Consider the following 484-nt stretch of genomic DNA (forward strand, 5'->3'; position numbering starts at 1 on the left):
TTTTCAACATCAGATACTTTGAACCATAATACAGAACCCTCCTATATAGAAGTCAACTGTTTAGCAATTTAGAATTGCTGTTTTCCTCCCTTATCCCTACGACAATTCTCCTTCCTTTTAACCTTTTTATTTCTAAAGATGTGTCCTTTGATGGTGATAAATGTAATGGGATGAAATTCAAATGAACACTTATACTCATGGCAATTCGGGCAAAAGTATGGATGGGGAGGGGTGGGAAGTGATTCGATACAATTAGCACCAAGTATATGTCCGTGAACAGAGATTTCTCTCAATGAATCCTTAATTAATTAATTAATGAGGGACTCAATCAATTTTTGCCTTCTGGCCATTATCACATATAATCAGAACTTGACTGTAACTACAAAACCATGTGAAACTACCAGTAACCGCAAATTATATTTTAAAAAATTAATGGGAGCGTAAATGCCCACTCTAAACGCACATGTGCTTTATTTTTCCAGTC

The sequence above is a fragment of the Delphinus delphis genome, chromosome 6 (assembly GCF_949987515.2).
Source record: "Delphinus delphis chromosome 6, mDelDel1.2, whole genome shotgun sequence".
NCBI lineage: Eukaryota > Metazoa > Chordata > Mammalia > Artiodactyla > Delphinidae > Delphinus > Delphinus delphis.